Raw genomic sequence first — 21,473 nt, 5'->3', positions numbered from 1 at the left:
ATTGTCCTATTGCATTATTTGGAGGTTTTTTGAGCAATCATGTCATGAGTTCCAAGAACTTATTGCCTTTGTGTAGTCACATTTCTCTTGAGGGTCTGTGATGAGAGTGACAGAACACCCTGGCAACCATAGTTTCTAATGCTTTGGGGCTGTATGACTATGAAGAAAACAGAAGATATGGGAAATTTAAAATGGATTCAGCTATATGTGAAGATGGAGATTAGTGGACTGATACCTGGTGGAGGGAGGTTGTGTATTCTTCCACTCTGGCTACATGGGAAAGACTTTGAGATCCAAGCTATTTATGGATTATAGGGGAAATCTTTCTCCTCCTCCCCTCTCTTGACATTGACTAGTTGAAGAAGAGTAGAGGTGGTTTGATTAATTGTACTTGAAAAAAAGTGGAAATGGCTGCTTCTTGGAGGAGACCTTAACACCAAGTCCCAATCTGACTGTGGAGATCACATTACTTCTGGAGAGACAAACAGAAAGATTCTAAATGACTGAGATGTCCTAACCATTGTGGGAAAGGGTGGAAAATACCTGGATAAATATCTTGCCAGCTTTCTCAGGGAAAGACTGGGGCTGATGAAACTTTCTGTTATTTTGATCTGACTGTAGAGAGGGTCTTTTCTGTTTGTTCTGAGAAAAGCCTCATGTGTTGGGAAGGAGAGGAACTTTAATATCATTTCCATTACCTAAAAATAGTCTTCCCTTTGCCAAGAACTGTTTCCAAATACTTCAGTTTGTCATCCCTGCCCCATTTCCCTCAATCCTATTTTTGTTACTTCCTATCTTTCTCTTCACACAATTTGTGGGGTATGCTAAAACTTTCTGATTAAAGTTTTATACATTGTATTTTTTAAGTAAATCAATGAAACACACAGCTAGTGACAATATAAAAAAGAATGGTTTTCCTTTTAGAATACTAACTGAGCCAAGATATGATTGAGTAACCCACACAAGCAAACCCTTAATCAATGAGACAAGTAATAACATCCACAAAGAAGCAGAACTATGGGGAGAGAGGCAGTCAGCTTTCTGAGAGTCGGAGAGAGCTTGGTCATAAGCTTGGCCACTAGCACTGGGTGGTGTACATGGTAGGTGAGGATGAACTTTTGGGTGACAGCCTCTCATTCTTACTTCTGAATAGAATTAGGTACTGGTTTTAGCACCTGCTAGCAGTAACTTTCATTACACAGAAAGATGTTAAGATCCTTCCAAGGTGCAAGAAATGGGTAACATTTTTTAACTAAGCAAGGAAAGAAGAAATGCAAATTCCTCTAAATTATAGCTAATTCACATTCTCCACAAAACAGAGAAAGGAATCAGAAATTTGTTTAGACCCTCCCCCTTCTGTTCATTGTCAGTCTGATGCCATTTTGAAAATCATAATTTGAAGTTAAAAGGAAACAAGGTGAGATCAGCTTACTGTGCACATTATCTGGTGTTTCTGGTTTATAAAGCAGACTGTGATCCCTCAGATTGTACTGGTAGGAAATGAAAACATCTTAGCCTGTCTGCTGATCTGAATCATGTCATGATAGACAGGATAGGATAGATGTGTGTGACAAAGTAAAATTATTTTTATTGCCAGTAGCTATAAGAATCATCACTTAGATACCAGAAGACAGGACTTCTGGACTTGTTTATAAAAGTTGCTCAAATGAACAATGTTCAAATAAGAATAATAAGAACAAAACAAAAACAGTGGGCATACTAGATTGCTCATACAGATAAGACTAATTGATTCATTAAAGTTGTACACTATTGGGAGTTTGAATTAAAGTTCTTAGCTTTTTTGGGGGAAGAGCAGAAACCTTTTTCTTTTGGAATGACAGGTGTTGTCAGTAAAAATAGGAAAGAATGGAGATTCAGATAAAACAAGCTTCATGTTCCTGATTTTGAAACTCATATGGTGAAACATCACATGCCTTGGAATTATCTTCCACAAAACATAAGGGTACAGAACTCATATTAAAAATAGAAGAATTAGCAAATCTTGACTATGGTTTTGGTGGAAATGACTTTCAAATGTTTGGCACCTTATTTATATTTAAAGAAGACTTTCTTTTTGAGGAGCTCAAATTGTTTTGTACATATCAGCGAATTTCCACTATACCCCATAAATCTGGTGCAGTAAGAGGGATAGGCAGTAACAAAAACAGGATCGAGGGAAATGGGGCAGGTAAGACAAACTGGGATCTGTAATTGGAAGCAGTTCTTGGCAAAGAGGAGCCTATTTTTAGGTAATCTTTTCTTTTCCCTGTAAAAGTGTATAATACTCTAAAATTTGCTTAGTTCTTTCAGTCTAGAAATAGAGTGACTAGAAATAGAATAGCTAAACTTTGGTGCGTTTGGTGGGGTGGTAAATAAAATCTGAAAGCAGAGGTTTTCAAGTTTTCTCATGTGATTGCTTCCCCCAGAGAGCACCTGGTACTACCAATGCCAAAATATTATCCTTCTTCCCTCTGCTTCCAACCTTTCAACCCCACCCCATGAGAGTCCTATTCTTGTGGTTGAACAACCTAGCAACTGTATAAAACTCTAGTGCTATTTTCTTCCCTCAGATCACAACTAATTTTAAAGCTTGGCTTAGCCAGTAAAGAATTAAGAAAATTCACTTCCCTTCTTCCTTTGCAGAGGTGGGGGGGAGGGGGCTATTGGTGTAGAATAATGCATGTGCTGTTAGTTACAGTCTAAATGTTGATTGCATTTGCTCAACTGTTTTTCCTCTGATTTAAGATTCTTTATTAGAAGGGAAGGCTCACTAGGGAGGAGAATGGGGCAGGCTATATTAAAAAAATGAATGAGATATAAAACCAAAATATAGCAATAAAAATAAGGGTTGTGGGGGATTGGCTGAAAAGTGTTATTGGGGAGGTAGTCCTTAGAGCATGTATGGTTTTTCTCTTCCTGTTGGGTTATGAAATGCATACAAAATATTCTCTGCCTGCTGCCAATCTGAAACATGGATCTTTGGGGAGTTACTTCCTAGACATGAGTGTCTGAGAAGCCAAAAGTGATTATATGATGATAAAAAGTCTTCAGGTTGGCTGAAAGGCCAATGGAACTAGTGACTCAGCAAAGGCTGGGTTCAAAGGTTCAAGGAGAAGATCTATAGTTTTCTTTGGGGGGGGGGTGCATTTTAGTAGGAAGAATTCTCACAAGCTACCAGGGAAGGGCTGGCAGGCACTATAACTCAAGGGTCGCCAGGTGTCCTTGAATGCTTGCCACCTCTGTTTCTTCTGTTTCTGTGTTTCTTCTTTCCTGATGTTAGGTGAATGAGTTTTCTCAGATAGGAATGACCAAGAGACTAATGAGAGGATGACATCCATCATAACCATCTGAACTATCAATAATAGGGATCCTGAAGTTGGTGGAAGCCCCAAAGGAGTCCTTTGGGGAGTAAGCACAGATGAGTAAAAGATGGACTCATTTACTACTTATGCAAAATCCGGAAGTGAATTTGATAAAGACTCCACTAAGAAAGAAATGATTCCCAGGGGTGGGAGGTACCCCTTGTCCACAATTGTTCTCTGTATTAGGGCCTTAATAGATTTATGCTTTAAGTTTGAATTAGTTCTTCCCTGGGGCCAAGCATAAGTAGAAGTAAGAGTCTGTATTTTTCTCAGTACTTTTTGAAAAGCTAATTGATAAAAAAAAGTAGCTAATTGATATAGAGGAGAGTATACCACATATAGGGGTTTGTGAGTGATAGTATTAGCCAACCCTTCAGGATTACCTTTAGATTCCCAAGGAGAGCAATAATTAGACATTCTCTGGGGACTCAACTTGCTCCTGTGGGTGGAGATCAGGGAGTGAATCCAGGAGGGGCACTACATGAAATAATTTGTTTTGAGCTTTGAGAATATGAAGAGAGAACTGAGGGAAGACCTCAAGGGGGTAGAAGAGATGTATCTATAACAGAGATGTTGAATTTGTGACCCATAGACTACGTGCGGCCTACCATACACTCAAATTTGGCCCAAACCAGATTGAAATGTAATCTGGAAATAGCTAACAAAATAAATAAAAATAAAATAAGATATAGGTAATATAATATTTTAAAACTAAGATGATATGCAGCCGGCAGGGATCCTTATGTATGGATTAGTGACCCATGTTTCCGTGTGAGTTTGACACCATTGCTTTATGCCTTTTATGGAGTTGATACTTCACTATTGTTGCAAACAACAAGCACCTTTCTGGGTACCCATGGCTCTCATTCATTCACCTCTTGGATTATGTTCTGTGACTAATTCAGATAAAAAGTTGTGCTAGGAAGGGAAGAGAGGGGAACTGGGAGGAGAAAGGAATCTAGTCCTCAGTTTGAGAAATATTGGACTTAAAAATCCAAGACAAGTGGTCTGAGGAGTCAGATTTATACATTTAGACATTTTACCTTGCTTTAGAAATGCCAGGTGAATAATTAGAAGTTGCATTCAGATAAGCCTTTTATTATAAGATTTACGAAGCACTTTCCTCACAATAATCCTGTGAGGTAAATTATATAAATAGCACTATCACCATTTTACAGATGAAGAAACAAAGCCCCAAAGAGGGCAAATAATTTTCCTAAGGTTTCAAAACTAGTATCTCAAATTCTAATCTCTTTAGTCCATTATTTCTCTCCGTCATGTGACATCCTGCTCTTTTCATGTATCTCTGTAAAGTACATTGTACTTATATATGAGCTATTATCGTTTAATTGATAATACTCAGATCTTCTAAGTTAAAAAAAAAGATATTTTTTATGTTAACTTCAACTTCATTTGTAGGAATATTTCTCTCCTTTTCCCTAACCACAGAGCCATCTTTAGTAAGAAAGAATAAAAAGAGGGGCAGCTAGGTGGCACAGTGGATAGAACACCAGCCCTGGATTCAGGAGGACCTGAGTTCAAATCCGGCCTTAGACACTTGACACTTACTAGCTGTGTGACCCTGGGCAAGTCACTTAACCCCCATTGCCTCACCAAAAAAAAAGAAAGAAAGAAAGAAAGAAAAAAGGAAAGAGGGGTTGAAAAGAATTTTAAGAAAACTTACCAACACATCAAACAAGCTCAAAAATACATGCAACAATGTTCTATATCCATTATCCTCCAACTCTGAATGACAGGAAGGAAACATATTTTCTCTAGAACTTCTAAATTTGTAAATCTGATTGCCAGGACTATATTTTCTTGTACTAGTGATTGAGGACCAGTATTTCTGGGAGTATGGTTACGTAATTATTTTCTAGCTGCAAAGCCAACTACAATTTTTGGAGGACTTGGGGGACGAAGGAGTGGCAGTAGTGTTAATGGTGGCCAGTGGCTCACCTGAATAGGTGCTGACAGGTTGATGGAGCCAGATGTGGGAGAATAAGATAATGCTGCATCAGTACTTTTTATTTTGCCCTGCAGATCACTATGAATTCTGGCATAGAACTAGATGTAAAAGAGACTGGGTTTTAGCTAATTCTGTTTCCTTACTTTTACCTCCCTTCATTTCACTTCTGTACCTTCCTGAAAGCAGCTAGGTGATTCAGTGGAGAGAATCCTGGGCCTGGAATCAGAAAGACTCATCCTGAGTTCAAATCTGGCCTCAGACACATACTAGCTGTGTGACCCTGGGCAAGTCACTTCATTCTGCCTCAGTTTCTTCATCTATTGATTTTTCTACAGATTTTTAAAAATTAATAAAATATTTTATTTTTTCCCGTTATATGTAAAGATAGTTCTCAACTTTTGTTTATACAAGCCTTCCGATTTCAGATTTTTCTCCCTCCCCCTCCCCTTTTCTACAGATTTTTGCCAAGAAAACCCCAGATGGAATCATGAAGAGTTGCACAGCACTGAACAATAAGGAGCAACATCCCCATCCTTGGGCAACATTTCTTTCTTTTCAGTGTGGTATTTGCTTACCTAGATCTCTCTAGCTTTAGATAATAGGATCAAAATAGTCTTTAAATAAGGAGGCTTCCCTAAAAAGAGTGAGATGGGGGGCAGCTAGATGTCGCAGTGGTTAAAGTGCTGGCCCTGGATTCAGGAGTACCTGAGTTCAAATCCGGCCTTAGACACTTGACACTTACTAGCTGTGTGACCCTGGGCAAGTCACTTAACCCCCATTGCCCTGCAAAAAAACCAAAAACAAAACCAAAACAAAAAGAGTGAAATGAGGGGTGTCGCTGAAAGCCTATATGGGAGAGCCTTGTTAACTTTACTTAGCAGTAATCTAAAGTCAGTCCCCAAGGTAAAAAATACCTAGGCTCAAGTCCTATCTCTGACACATACTAGCTTTGTCAACAAGGAAAGTCACTTAATTATCCAGTCTCTCAAGCATTTCTCTAGGACTCTGAATTATAGGGGAGTTGTGAATCTGTATTGGTGGAGAGAGTTTCCATACAGGAAGTTCCTTACATCCACTGAAATCATGAGTCTGGACCCCAAAAAGGGAGACTGTTTTCTTTTCACTTGACTATGTTGCTCTTAAACACATTGTATTGTCCTTTTTATTCCTTATTCCTCTCAAAAATTAGAGTACTAAAAAAATCTCATTCTTTCTGAAAGAAAAATCACTCATCCTTGGAGAATGAGTTCCCATCATTTCATGTTTTTTCTTTGTTTACTCAAAGAGATGGAGCTAGATGTGGCAAAAAGGAAATCTCTTTTCTATAATTTCTTTGACTGGGTATTATCCTTGACCATTGTACTGTTGAAAAAACACCATGTTCTTTTCAGTTATGGCAATGTTTGGATGAACTATGGGAATTATCAGCCTTAACGTCTCCTAGCACCAAGTGTGACTATTGTTGCATGGCCTTATTTGACCAGTCTTTGGAAAACCAAGCAAGTTGTGACACATTGGAACTGAATGCCATACTTAGAGTCAGAAAAGCTAGCTTGGCTATCTGTGTGACCGTGGATAATTCACTTAACTTCTCTGGGCCTCTTCATCTATTAAAAAAAAAGGGTTAGACAGGGTTGTGCTAGAGCCAGCTCAAACTGGAGAGTTAATTATTTCATTTTCATGGTGAGCATTTACACCTCAGAAATTGGTAATCAGTGATTGATTGATTGATTTCTTTTTTTAAATTTTGGATTGTCTAGACTTGACTAAGTCATGCAGAAAATGCTAATAAGGCTGATTAAACTTAAAAGGTGCTGCAGCAGATAGAATAATGAGTCTGGAGTGAGGAAGACTCATCTTCCTGAGTTCAAACCTGGCCTCAGACACTTGCTAGCTGTGTGACGCTGGGCAAGCCACAATCCTGTTTGCCTCAGTTCCTCATCTGTGCAATGAGTTGGAGAAGGAAATGACAAACCATTCCAGTATCTTTGCCAAGAAAACCCCAAATGAGATCACAAAGAGTGGGACATGACTGGAAAGGCCTGAACAACAAGAAACTTAAAAGTGTATCCTGTATATATCCCCCTTCACCCTCCTTCCCTGAATTGTTTGTTAAATGTGTACTAACTAGCACACCCCTGGGGTTAGCCTAGTTGACCTCTGAAATCTCTACTTATGAAACTATTCATGGGAACCATGTGCTAGAGGTGGAATGGCTACTACTAACTCATTTTTTTTCTTTCTTCTTTTTTTTTGTGGAGCAATGAGGGTTAAGTGACTTGCCCAGGGTCACACAGCTACTGTCAAGTGTCTGAGTTGAGATTTGAACTGAGGTCCTCCTGAATCCAGGGCTGGTGCTTTATCCACTGTGCCATCTAGCTGCCCTGCTAACTCACTTTTATAAATAGTACTCTAAGGTTTGTAAAGTGCTCTAAGTATATTTTCTGACTGCTACTGTGCTTTCTCTCATGCTATTCCATCCCCTAGAATGCTTTCCCCCTCTTCTCTCTGCCCAGATAAATGTCATTCATCTTTCATGATCTAGCTCAAAAGATTCCTCCATCTTAGTGACCAGCCCCATCAGAAGCTATCGCCTGCAATTCTCCAAACTCTAATGACAATTCTAGTCTGTACAATTCCTCCACTTTTTGACACCTCTTCTATTGTCCTTCAATTTTCTCAAAATCCTGTATTGTTATTTAACCTTCATATTGCCCCTCCCTGCTGTTGAAAAGTACATTGCACATAGTAGGAACTTATATTTTAATTGACTGATTACTGCATAGTTTTTTTTTATTTGTCTTTGTTTTGGACCAATAAAGATCTGAATCCCTTATTCTTTTTTTTGTTTGTTTTTGTTTTGTTTTTTCAGGGCAATGAGGGTTAAGTGACTTGCCCAGAGTCACCCAGCTAGTAAGTGTCAAGTGTCTGAAGCCGGCTTTGAACTCAGGTTCTCCTGAATCCAGGGCCGGTGCTCTATCCACTGTGCCACTTAGCTGCCCCCCCCACCCCCCCCACCCCCCCACCCCCCCACCCCCCCGCCTTTATTCTTTTAATGGTCAAACTATCCTTTTGCCTGTGAGGTTAAGTCATTTACCTAAAGCAGTACTTCTTTTGTACAGATGATTTAGGATATTTACTAGGTGCAAGAAGATAAAATAGAAACAGGACGATAGACGAAATACCTAGAGATATAGTGGGGAAAGTTTTTTTTTTTTAAATTTACAAAAGAGGAAATTAAAGCTCTAAGTGAAAAGATCTGGTCTCTTCAGTAAGACTTTTGAATGAAGGCTCTGATAGGCAGGGAATGATTTATTGAGTTACTGCTACCTGCTGTACATCTGTACACACACGTGTGGTAAAAGGTGTTAATCATTCTATCTCTGCAGGCTATTTTAGGGGGTGATGATGGTGAGGTCATGCAAATTCCTTTCTCTAGCTTTCTCCCACGCCACCTCTTCACCATGTGTGCTAGTGCTGGGATATTTTTATTCTGTCTCATAGTACTCTCTTGCTGGTTTCTTTCCCCCTCCCCCATTCCTGTAAAAAGAAATTTGATTCTTTTATTTCTTTTTGTCTAATTGAAAATATAACTGAATTTGGGAAGGATATTGTTAACATGTTTCTCCCCCTTTCTTCCGATTGGTATTGACTTGACTAATAGTAAACATCTTGAAATGCTGGGAAAATTATCCTTCAGTTGCAGAATGCATTGCTGTAAGTGCAGAAACAAACATTTGAGAGAATGTTCCCCTCCTGTTTTCCTAATTTCCTTTATTTCACTTTTTCTGCCTTTTTTCCCTCAAAAAAATTAAAATTCTGCTTTACTTTTTAGGTAATATCTTAATGTTCAAAGTTCTCCTAAATCTTGTCCTTTATTGAGAAGTGTATTAAGGAAATGGCTTTGGTCTTCCTTTTTATTTCATTTTGTTTTTAATTTTATTTTTTAATCTGGGTGTGATTTCACTGGTGTTGGGAACTGTCCATGAAAGAAAAAAACCTTTCCCAATGCAGATGGGTACCTGCTCTGCAATTTATAGCTTTAGGGAATTGTTTGGAAGCATTGAGAGGTTAAGAGACTTGGGGGGGAGGTTCCCCAGTTAGTAATTTTCAGAAGCTGGACTTGTATCCAGATCTTGATGATTCCTAGTTGGAAAAATTCTCCATACACTTTGCTATAATGCCTATCCACTTGAGTTACTGAAACAATCTCATTCACCATACATTAATTGCAGAACTACTGCAATGTTGTTGTTCAACCATTTCCAACTTTTTGTGACCCTATATGAAGTTTTCTCAGTAAAAATACTGGTATGTTTTACCATTTGTCTCTATAGGGGATTATAGCAAACATAGTTTAAGTGACTTGCTTAGGGTCACACAGCTAAGTAACTGTCTGAGGCTGGATTTGAATTCAGGTCTTCCTGACTTCAGGTCCAGTGCTCTATCCCTTGTGCCACCTGGCCACCTAGAAATATCACATACAAAGTATTAATCTAGTTCTTTTGTAGGATAAGATGATTTAAAAAGATGATTAAGGGATAAAAAGATTAAAAAAGATCATTAAAAAAAGTCAGTTTTTGTTCTCAAGGGGTTTACATACTGGTGTGTGCCTCTGTGTGTGTGTGTGTGTGTGTGTGTGTGTGTGTGTGTGTGTATGTATGTGTTTTGTGTGGAAGGAGCAGGAAGATGTATACTCAAGCAACTAAGATGTAAGGGAGACTGGAGATGTGTCGCAGCAGAAGTATAAACAAATCAATCAATCAAGCCAGCTTTTATGAAGCACATATGATGTGTTAAGTACTATACTTTGCTCTGGAGATACAAAGACAAGTGAAATAATTCCTCCCCTCAAGGGGTTCACATTCTAAGAGAGTGATCTGGGAATGCATCATGGTAAGTAATGCTAAGGAGGGTTGAAGTGTAAAAGCAAGAACGATGGTTGGTTGAGAAAAGAATGAAATAAGAAAAACTTATAGACAGGTTTTTTTAATGAGAGGAAAGAAAAGTGCTGAGTAGGTATAGAGAGCTAAGTACCCTCAAAGAATATAGAGATGTTCATGAAAGTAGGGCAAGGTGGGTGAAAAAGCCAAAGTGAGAAACAAGGTAAATTCTAAATCAGTGGGTCTCAAAGAGTTTTGCAAATCCTCCCCAGCCCTGACATTTCTACATTTCTCAGCTTCTACCTTGTTTGTTTTTTCAAGTTTAGTCACAATAGACCAAATATGGGGCAAGGCCGAGTAGTCTTTTCCTATATGTTTTGGGGAAGTAAAGAAAAAAAAGTTAAGAAGGAGGAGAAGAGCAAATAGAGGAATCCCAAGGCTAGGATAATGGTATATAAGTTTCTTTTTTGCCACATTGATGTTCAGTCTGCCTTGATTCTTTGTGGCAAAGAACAGTGGGATGTGAGCAAAAATGGTCTAGAGACTGGTTTTTACATACAACACACACTATGTGTATATATAGATATATATACACACATACATATATATATGTTTATATACACACACACATATATACACATATACATATACATGCATAAACTATATAGTTATATATAAAACAATGCTTTCTACACACACACAGACACACATACAAACACACACATACATTAGGGGTTTGAGGACTGATTGGCATTCTGAGATTTGTAACTTCAGAAGGGCAAGCATTCACTTGAACTCCTAAGAATGATTTGAAATATTTTGCTTTTTTAGTTAGACAACTTAATTGATTCATAAGATTTTTTTAAAAAATAATTTTTAAAAATTTAAATTTAAATGCCAAAAAATAATATTTCCATACATATGGCAACACATAAAAAGAAGATTCTATATGAAAACAAGGGGCAGCTAGGTGGCTCAGTGGATAGAGTGCCAGGCTGGGGGTCAGTAAGACTCATTTTTCTGAATTTCAATCTGGTCTCAAACACTTACTATCTGTGTGATGCTGGGAATGTCTCTTAACCCTGTTTGCCTCAGCTCCTCATCTATAAAATGAGCTGGAGAAAGAAATGGCAAATCATTCCAAGAAAACCCCACATAGAGTCACAGAGAGTCAGGCACAACTGAAGACCAATAACAATATGTAAACACAAATCTTAATTTTATACCACTTGCTTTTTAAAGATAATGTATAATAAATTCTACACATTACTCTTTAAGTTTGTACTCCTGAACTTCCTTCTGCTCTCTTCTGGGCATTTTTGGAGTTCATTTAAAAACATTACAATAGTCCTCTTCTCTTCATTATTACCACTAACCCCCCACACTCTGACTGTCTCCCTCTCCAATTAAAAAAGTAGAGAGGAAAAAAAGCCCTTGTAGTAAGTATTCAAATAAAACAAATCCACAAAGTAGCTATGTCCAAAATATATCTCTTTCTGTACCTTTTTTATATCACCTCTCTCTCAGAAAATGGGTAATGTGCTTTTATTATGCATTCTTTGGAAACATGATTGGTCATTGCATTTATCAGAATTCTTAAGTCTTTCAAAATTGTTTTTCTTTACAATGTTGCTATCCTGGTATAAACTATTCTTCTGGTTTTGCTTGCTTCACTCCATGGCAGTTCATGCTACCCAGAATTCTCTGAAATTGTGTTTTTCATTATTTCTTACAATCCAATCATTTCCCACTACATTCATGTATTACAATTTATTCACCCATTCCAAAATTGTTCTAAGTGACAAGCTAGGACACCCTTTTCGATTCTAGTTCTTTGTTTTTTTCTTCTTTCCCCTGCTAATCGTTTCATTTAGGATTGGAAAGTTTGTTTTGGTTGTGACTATTCTCTTTCTGGTATTATATTTCCTCTTAAACTACCCATCTGCCCTTGTTTTCCTGTTGTTTGATATGTTACCAAACCAAACTGTTTATGTGTGTGTGTATAAACCTTTTTTTTTTGTCCACTTCATCACTTTTATTTGATGTCTATTTACTCACCTCTTTCTCTATTTTTGTATACTCTTCTTAGCATCTCAATTATGAGAAGTATGAGAAATACCCTGAACTGTTATGTCTGCCTCTAGTGGACCGCTTTTGTGATCACTACTTCTTTGATAGATAACTTATTAATTATTCCTTTAATACTATATTCTAGAATTTTGCAAAAAGTCAAAGTTGAACTCATGGGCCTGTAGATAACATACCTTATTCTCTTTTCTCTCTTTCTTTTTTTAGAAATCAGTACAACATTCATTATATAATCCTGTGGAATCTTTCCTATTTGCTATCTTTTTTTTTTTTTTTTGAGATCGCTGACTATATCAGATAAATCATATATATTACTTCTTTCAACAGTCCTTGATGTAGTTTGTTGGGACCTGGTGACTTTAACTCATGAAAGGTGTTCTCAGCTATCTTCCCATTTACCAATTTTGTTTGTCCTTTTCAGCTCAATGAATATCCTCATCCCTGAAAAAACAAAGCCAGAATCATAGTTAAGAAATTCTGCCTTTTCTCTGACATGGTATCCTCATCTCATCTGTTCTAAGTAGTACTTCTATCCATTTATTGAGCCTCATATTTTTCCCCAAAGAGCTTAAAATACCAAATTTTGGATGTCCTTAGGATTCCTTATGCATTTTAATGCTCTGGACCTAGTTCTTATTGGACTGTTCAGTGCTTTTGATATGTCCTGGATATGTGTCATCAGAGGATATATCCCTCTTTTTTGTTAATGTAGCTGCCTCATTATTGCTCACTAGGAAGTCATCAACTACTTCTACTCCTTTTGTTTTCTTGGAAGAAAAAAAATGGTTCTATCATGTAAACTATGGATCCACATTATCATTCCTGGGAAATCTAACAGCTGCCAACTCCTTAAAGGGTTCAGCTATTTTGTGGAAAGAGTCTCACATCTATTACTTAGTTCCAAGTATTCAGTGGTCTTCCTTATTCCCCTTTTCTTTTTTGTCACTTTCTTCTCTTCTATCCTCAATTCCTGAAGCCTTTTTGCCTCTTCAAATTCTTATTCTTATTTGTTTTTATAGTGAAGTCCATAATTGTCTCTGTTAGTAAGAACACTTCTAGATTGACTCAATCAATCCAAACCAGGGGTGAATAGGGCCTGTGTACATCTTTGAATCCATCAAAGTCATTATGAGAGAGACTTGATTAAGTTTTTTTTATTTTTTGCAGGGCAATGAGGGTTAAGTGACTTGCCCAAGGTCACACAGCTATTGTCAAGTGTCTGAGACCACATCTGAACTCAGGTCCTCCTGAATCCAGGGCCGGTGCTTTATCCACTGAGCCACCTAGCTGCCCCCGACTTGGTTAAGTTTTAAGGAATTTATATAAAAGGAAGGAGCTATTCAAGAATCAGAGAGATATTAAAAAGGTCTGAAAATGGAGAGCAAGGATAGGGTGATGTAGGACTAACCTAAGGACCAGAAGTCTAAGGGCAACCAATGAAAAGAGAAAGAGAAGTTAGGATTGAGCTGTGGCAGAGAAGGGAAATATTGAGGACCATTAAATCTACACGCATCCACTGACATCACTTGTCTGCCTACTTAGTCAAAGACTGAAGTAATTCCCAAGAAAAATATCTGCTCACTCCCCAGCTTCTCCTCCTAGTACTTAACTATCCACAGATACAATACCACAATCGCTATTTTCTTTACCCAAATGTTTCCAGTGACCTGAATTGTGCCTCAATCATTAATAGTAAAGAGGTCTCATCTTCCCTCTTCATTGTTAATTATGCTGCTTAGTTTAAAGTTATTATGACTTTAAATCTGATTAGAAAATAATCATAGGTTTATAGATTTGGATTTAAAAATATCTCAGAGGCCATTTAATTTAACCCCACCCCTCACATTTTTTGGGGGGGGGGCGGCAATGAGGGTTAAGTGACTTGCCCAGGGTCACACAGCTAATAAGTGTCAAGTGTCTGAGGCTGGATTTGAACCCAGGTCCTCCTGAATCCAGGGCCGGTGCTATAACCACTGCACCACCTAGCTGCCCCATCCCTCACTTTTCAAATGAGTAAATTAAAGCCCAGGGAGGTTATCATTTTTCCAATGTCACAGAGTTAAGTAGAAGGTTTGAGATTTAAAGTCAGGTCCTTTGACCCCAAATACAACACTATTTTGATTTTATCGACATGCTTTTTTGGGTACTCTACTCAAATTTTTCAGAACTAATATCCTCTTATTGAAAGATAGCTTCACTTTTCTAATGTTTTTCTAGCAGACTCTTTTAATCCTGGCATGTTTCCTTAGCTTCTAGACTTGATTTGTTGACAGCCCTTTGAACAATTCCATGGTGAAACTCTGGAACATCAACTTCAAGTGTGCCAATCGGTTATGCTGAAAACAAGCAAGGAAAAAAGAACTAAGAAGAATCTAAGGCATTGCATGTCTATACACTTAAAAGAGACTTTTCAAGCAATAGTTTATTTTTGGAGGTTTCTCCAAGGGTTAAACTACTGTAATAGTTGGGGGTGTCAAATACATAGGACTGATTTGGAGCTGAAAAGTATCTCACATATTCAAACCCAAATCCTTTGAGTCCAGAATTTCGTTGCTACTTTCCCACATTAAGCAAATCAAACTCACCAAATTTGATTTATTTATAGATCATGTAAGCCATAAATGCTATATCTAAATCATCCAATTAAGATATTAAAATAATATGAATAATAAGATGAAATTAAGACTCATTCTCTTAACCTTTACACAAAAAGATGCAAGCTCCTTTATTTTTTAAGTTGATTGATTGGGGCAGCTAGGTGGCGCAGTGGAGAGAGCACTGGCCTTGGAGTCAAGAGGACCTGAGTTCAAATCTCATCTCAGACACTAACTAGCTGTGTGACCCTGGACAAGTCACTTAACCCTAATTGCCTTAAATATCCAGGGCCACCTCCACTCAAACTGATGCATATCTTGCCAGTGGACCTAGATGGCTCTGGAAGAAAGAGGGAGGCTGGTGACCTTACACAGCCCTCCCTCACTTAAATCCAATTCAGTGCAAGTCATGACATCACACTGATGTCACTATCCTCTATGAGAATGAAAGACAAACAACTGATAAAACTAAAACAGTTGCTCCAGGATACTTTTTTTTTTTTAAACAAAACATGTTGGTAAAAGCAAATGGTCTCCTGGAGCCAAGTTCTGAATTTCATTGGGTCTCCCAGTGGGAGCTGTCATCAATTGTGCTGATAATACAGGTGCCAAGAACCTGTACATCATCTCTGTTAAGGGAATTAAGGGAAGATTGAACAGGCTTCCTGCAGCTGGTGTGGGTGACATGGTAATAGTCACAGTCAAAAAGGGGAAACCAGAGCTCCGGAAGAAGGTTCATCCAGCAGTGATAATAAGGCAACAGAAGTCATATCAGAGAAAAGATGGTGTGTTCCTATACTTTGAAGACAATGCAGGGGTTATAGTAAACAATAAAGGCGAGATGAAAGGTTCAGCCATCACAGGACCTGTTGCTAAGGAGTGTGCTGACTTGTGACCCAGGATTGCATCTAATGCCGGAAGCATTGCTTGATTCTCCTAAAGCCCGCTTGTAAAATCCCCTCATGAAGATACCAACTGATTGGCTTTCTTGCTTGCTTTGTGTCTTTCTTTTCCTTGATTTTTTAAAAAAACATTGAAATCTGAAAAAAAACACCAAATGACATACATAAAGACAAGACAGATAATGCAGTGTGACCTAGTGGATTGCTTTTAAATAAATCATCAACTTTGAGAGATACTGAAAGTTCTTGCTGTTCATTCTTCATGTCTTTTACATGACAAAATTGCTTTCAAAATGGAAGCTTCCTTAAAATTTTGTAGACTTAATTTAGTGAAAATATTAAGTTTAAAAATTTTTGTAGCTCCATATGAAGCTTTCTCTCAAAAAAAAAAAAAAAACAAAACCCAACAAAACAAAAAAAAAACCATAACCTAAACACAACAATATTCTCAAAAATCATTTAGGGGAAGGGTGAGACCTTGTATTTATAGCAGAATCAATTGAAACAACAGATATTTAAATGTAGGTCTCCAGGACTTTGTCCCTGGGTAATTTGGGGAGACAACTTTTATTTGGGACAAGTGGAAGAACACAGATGACCACTTTTAGGTCCAGTGTTTGCTGTGTTCATTTCTTGGCTAGTAGTATCATGTGGTATCTGCTTCTAGTTCTATTGGAGACAAATTGTTTAAAGTGGCTTGCATTTCTTAGATGCCATTATCAAATAGACTCTGGCATGCAGGTAGGAAATTATTTCTGAGTTTTGCTCCTGGCATCATTACAAATAAGTCTGTGTGGGGCTCAAATCACTATGGAAGAGTTACAATCTGTTCTCAACGCAGGAATTCACTGACATAACCTTTTATATTCTGTAATCAAAACAGCCTTCAAAGTCATATATGCTAATATTGGGGCAGAGGAAGAATACAGACATTATTTAGGTAGAAACCTGAACTTGTACCTTCTCTTTGTCAGGAGGTTGGGCTGACCTTAATGTAAGCTTTTTTCAGTTCCTTGATGTCATTTTAGGAAACATCAAGAATTTGGTGATCTGTAATCTTTCATAGGTGCTGAAAAGAAAGGACCTGTCAAATGCTCAGTGAGCAATGATTGATCTCCCATGGGGGAGGTGTATAGTGTTGTGCTTGGTACTTGACTTACAGTTGGGAGACAAACGAGAAAGCATGTGTATATGTCAATGGTGATGCTATGTCTGGCTTAGGGGCTCCATTATTCTTCAAGGTCACATGACACATTTTCCATTTATGCCTCATTGAAACCTAATTCATCACTCTTTTGACTTCCTGCCATTCATGCAATCAGCTCCTTGTCTCAAAACAAGCCCTGCAGTTTTCAGTCCCGATGTAGGACATAGGAAAATCGTTACCATTGATGGATATGATTTCAAGTTCATTTGGTCACTTTCCAAACAAGATCAAGGGACTTGCCTAACAAATCCCATGTACAAAACTATTAAGAAAAATCAATGTTTTGTAGCATTTGGCACATTTTCCTTAGGCTGTCACTAGTGTGATACATTTTAGAACCTGACAATCTCAAATCAACCATTATTTAGGGAGAAAATATGTGACTTTTCTGTATCAACCAAACAAACATTTATGAAATACTAATTTTTTGCAAGGTATCATAATCAATTCTGGGGATGCAAACATTAAGAAATAATAGTTCCTGGCTTCACCTTCTAATGCAAGGCAGATAATATTCACATAGAGGGAAGCAAACTAATTTTAAGTAGGAAGAAAACATTAACCACTGGGGATAAGAGGTCAGGTATAGCTTTTTGGAGGAGGTAGGCTCCAAGACTACAGAAGACGACCTGACATTCTGATGCATTTTTATTCAATTTTAAAAGTTGCTATTTTATTCACCTGCCTAATAGTCTACAGTACAATGAATATGAATTGATAATAGGATACTTGTCTCAGGACCATTTCTTTTATGAACCCGGCTGGAATAGATGAACATTTAAAGTAATAGTAGTGGTAATAATAACATTAAGCTGAACCTATCATTTATATCATGATGGGGACAACAACAAAGTCAGGGAATGGCCACCAGGGTGATGCATAGCAGGGACTTTTGGAGCTGTAAAGACATGAAAGAAAGCCTGAAATTACTGGACAACAGGGTTTCATGATATTCTTGATTTGGTAAGCTCTCAAGTCACTATTTTAAATTGCTTTATGAATCTTTGTGCATAAATTACTGGGAAACCCCCATTGCCAGATTTTTCTCCAATGGAAACTTGATAAAATTTTTTCTTTTTAAATTAAATCAAATTTTTTACTATCATTTTGAAAAACATCAACAAACACGAACATTTCCATTGAAAAAATAGAAATTGAGAACTGTATGCAAGAATGGCCTTTAATAATGATGCCTTCTTCTTTTGGGGGTAGAAGATGACTAAAAACTATGGGGGCATCCATCAATCAAGGAATAGCAACAAAATATGGTATATCAATATAATGATATTTGTGTTGTAAGAAATGATGAAGGGGATGGCTCCAGAGAAATCTGGGAAGACCTGTATGAACTGATGCAGAACCAAGAGAGAAGAACCAGGAGAACAATTTCTATAATAACAGCAGTCTTTTTTAATAACAGTATTTTATTATTTCCAGTTACATGTAGAGATAGTTTTCAACATTTGTTTTTATAAGATTTCTAGTTTCAAATTTTTCTCCTTTCCTCCCCTCCCTCCCCCCTCTCCAAGACAGCAAGCAATCCAATATAGGTTATATGTATATACAATCACATTAAACATATTTCTGCATTAGTCATATTGTGCTAGAAGAATCAGAGCAAAAAGGAAAAACCTCAAAAAAGAAAAAAACCCCAAAAAATAGAAATAGTATAGTTCAATCTGCATCTAGATTCCATAGTTCTTTTTTTTCTGGGTTTGGAGAGCATTTTCTATCATGAGTCCTTTGGAACTATTTTGGACCATTTTATTGCTGAGAAGAGTCAAGTCCATCACAGTTGATCAAAACACAATGTTGTTGATACTGTGTACAATGTTCTTCTGGTTCTGCTCATCTCACACAGCATCAGTTCATGTAAGTACTTCCAGGTTTCTCTGAAATCTGTCTGCTCATCGTTTCTTATAGCACAATAGTATTCCATTACATACATATACCACAACTTGTTCAGCCATTCTCCAATTGATGGGCATCCCCTCAATTTCCAAATCCTTGCCACCACAAAAAGAGCAGCTATAAATATTTTTGTACATGTGGGTCCTTTTCCCTTTTGTATGATCTCTTTGGGAAAAAGACCTAATATTGGTATTGCTGGGTCAAAGAGTATGCACAGTTTTATAGACCTTTAGGCATAATTCCAAATTGCTCTCCAAAATGGTTGGATCAGTTCACAGCTTCACCAACAATGCATGTGTTCCAATTTTTCCACAGCTTCTCCAACATTTATTATTTTCATTTTTTGACATGTTAGCCAATCTGATAGGTGTGAGGTACTACCTCAGAGTTGTTTTAATTTGCATTTCTCTAATCAATAGTGATTTAAAACCTTTTTTTATATGGCAACAGAGCTTTGATTTCTTCATGAGAAAACTGCCTGTTCATATCCTTTGACCATTTCTCAATTGGGGAATGACTTGGATTCTTATAAATTTGATTTAGTTCCTGATATATTTTAGAAATGAGACCTTTGTCATAAATACTGGCTATAAAAATTATTTCCCATCTTTCTGCCTCCATTCTAATTTTGGATGTATTGCTTCTGTTTGTACAAAACTTTTTTAATTTAATGTAATCAAAATAATTCATTTTGCATTTCATAATATTCTTTATCTCTTCTTTGGTCATAAACTGTTCTCCTTTCCATAAATAAATAACAGCAGTCTTTTAAAGACAAACAACAGTGAAAGACTAAACTCCGATCAATGCAGTGACCAATTACAATTCTAGAAAATCCACGCTACCCTTCTTCGTACAAAGAGATGGTAGATTTGATGCAATTTGAAACATGTTTTGTTATTTTTTGATACTGTTAGTAGGAAAATTTTCTTTGTTTGATTATGCATATTCTTATAAAGGTTTTGTTTATATTTTAAATTTTCCAATGTGGGGAAAGGTGGGTAAAAAAGAGAAAGAGGTGGGAAAAGAGAGATTTTTAGAGGAAATTTAGAAATTTAGAAAAAATAGTATCTTACATTTATAAAATGATTTAATTTTTCAAAGGACTGTACATATCTCATTTGATCCTTAGAAGAGTCTTATGAAGTAAATGCTAATATTATCACCATTTTTTTACAGATGAGGAATTTGAAGCTGATGCATGTTAAATAACTTTTTGAAGGTCAGGAAGCTAGTCAATATCTGATGTAGACTTCCAACTCAGGTCTTTCTGACTCCAAGTCCAACACTCTACCTACTGTGTCAATCTCTATAATATTGTTTTTTCTCTAATAGTCTAATATTTCAAATTTAAATTATCTTTCAGGTTTCGAGTTAGGAGAATAGTTTGTGGGCCAAAACAAAAAATTAGGAGAACAGAATATAAAATGGATAATTCTGATGACATGAAATTTAAGCATTTTTGCACAAATATAGTAAAGCTAAGATTAAAAGGTAATCAACTAATTGGGGAAAAATCTTTGCAGCAAGTTTCTCAGATAAAGACCTCTAGACATATGAGAAAATGCTCCAAATCACTACTAATTAAAAAATGCCAACTAAAATATTTTGATGTTTTGCCTCATACTCTTCAGTGTGGCAAAGTTGACAAAAATGGAAAATGATAAATGTTGGTAGGGCTATGGGAAGAAAGCATGTAGATGTACTATTGGTAGAATTTTGAATGGATACAACTATTCTGGGAAACAATTTGAAATTATTGGACTATTATAAATAATAAGAAAGTCTAGAAGAAAGGAGGGTTTGAGTGGAAAGATAATGAACTCTATTTTGGACATCCTGAGTTTGAATGGGATATCCAGCTCAATGTATCCAATAGACAGTTTATAATTTATGATTCAATAAACAGATTAGATTTGGAAAAATAGAATTGAAAATCCTTTGCATAATTGCTTGATTGAATCTATGAGTGCTAATAAAATTGCCAAATGAGATAGAAAAGAGAAGAAAGCCCAGAACTGAGACTGAGGAAATACTATAGTTAGTGACAGTGATAGGGATAAAGACTGAGAAAGAAGACTGAGAAGGCATGCTCAGACAGATAGGAGAATGATGAGCGAGCATAGTCATGAAAACCCAGAGAAGATTGAGTATCCAGGAGGTGATCAACAGTGTAAAGTGCTGCAGAAAGTTCAATAATAATGAGGATTGAGTAAAAGCCATTAGATTTGTTAGATCCCTGGTACATTCGATTTGTACAGATTACTGGTAACATTGGAGAGTGCAATTTCAGCTAATGATGAAGTCTGAAGACAGATTGCTGAAAGTACTGAGAGTAGAGGAAGAGGATGCAACTGGAACAGATGGCTTTTTATGAGGAGTTTAACTGAGAAGAGGAAGAGATATATAGAATAATAACTGATGAAGATGGTAGGATCAAGGTGTTTGTTTTTTTTTTTGTAATGCTGGGAGAGCCATGGGCAAAGGTAACAGGGAAGCAGTTAGTAGATAGGGAGAGATTGACGATTAGAGTGAGTGTGGACGATAGTTGGGACAA

At 37.0% G+C, this 21,473-nt stretch overlaps 1 pseudogene; it reads left to right on the top strand.

Moving 5' to 3' along the window:
* The first annotated feature begins 2,141 nt into the window (after positions 1–2,141).
* The window catches only part of LOC122749702, a 327,223-nt pseudogene continuing 307,891 nt past the window's right edge, over positions 2,142–21,473 (top strand).

Source organism: Dromiciops gliroides, chromosome 3 (genome assembly GCF_019393635.1).
Source record: "Dromiciops gliroides isolate mDroGli1 chromosome 3, mDroGli1.pri, whole genome shotgun sequence".
Lineage (NCBI taxonomy): Eukaryota > Metazoa > Chordata > Mammalia > Microbiotheria > Microbiotheriidae > Dromiciops > Dromiciops gliroides.
The sequence above is the reverse complement of the archived record's forward strand: the minus strand, read 5'-3'. Positions and strand labels throughout refer to the sequence as shown.